The sequence below is a fragment of the Nerophis ophidion genome, linkage group LG19 (genome assembly GCF_033978795.1).
Source record: "Nerophis ophidion isolate RoL-2023_Sa linkage group LG19, RoL_Noph_v1.0, whole genome shotgun sequence".
NCBI classification, from domain to species: domain Eukaryota; kingdom Metazoa; phylum Chordata; class Actinopteri; order Syngnathiformes; family Syngnathidae; genus Nerophis; species Nerophis ophidion.
Genome location: NC_084629.1, coordinates 13,393,895 through 13,394,701, shown reverse-complemented (window position 1 = coordinate 13,394,701; position 807 = coordinate 13,393,895). Strand labels below are relative to the sequence as shown.

Below are 807 nucleotides of genomic sequence, written 5' to 3'. Positions count from 1 at the left end.
GGGGGTGCTGGTGCCTATCTCAGCTACAATTGGGCGGAAGGCGGTTTACACCCTGGACAAGTCCCCATCTCATCGCAGGGCATCTAATAATGTAGTTATTTTTACAATAGTAAAAATATAAGAAACCAGAGCAAGAGTTGGAACGCAATGACTTTTAATAAGCTGAACTTTTAAACTAATAATAATATACTTTGTTGCCTACAACACAAAGTTTTATCTTTAAAAATACGCAATATCTGTTTTTAGCATTTCAGTAGCAGGTGTGTCCTGATTGCCAAACAGAGACAGGTGAGGGAAGCAGTGCTCAGTCCAGAGGTTTAATGACAGGAAGTGGAATTAAGAAAACCAGTGCTGGAACAGAACTGCAACGAAGGTTCATGACAGTGGGATCTGTAAGTTTGATCGTTTCGTTTTCTTTCAGTGACTAGGCTAACTTTGCATGATGTTAAAATGAAATTGTTATCTCTGTAGCTAACATGGCTATGCTAATGTTGCTGTAGTTTGTGCCCTCCTACCCGTCCCACTCCCCACTCCTTAATGTCACGTTTTTGTACGTGACATATGGCATCCATTAAGTTGGACAAGTTGAGAGTTACAGCCTGAAAAGCGATGTTTCTTGGAGATGCACTCTGCCGTGATTAGCGTTAGCAAACGGTGTGTCCCCAGTTGGGTTAGCTAGAAGCACTTTTAAACCGTCTAAATTCAAGTATGAAGTTTGTCTCACAATACGAAGGTCTTGGGTTCGATCCCGCGCTCGGGATCTTTCTGTGTGGAGTTTGCATGTTCTCCCTTTGACTGCGCGGGTTC

General features: G+C 42.6%; 1 long non-coding RNA gene across 1 annotated transcript in view; it reads left to right on the top strand.

The window, feature by feature from the left end:
• Positions 1-266: 266 nt before the first annotated feature.
• The window catches only part of LOC133537748 (uncharacterized), a 1,582-nt gene continuing 1,041 nt past the window's right edge, over positions 267-807 (top strand). The window contains exon 1 of the long non-coding RNA XR_009802823.1: positions 267-392. This is a non-coding gene — a long non-coding RNA (uncharacterized LOC133537748). The remainder of the gene's footprint in view (positions 393-807) is intronic.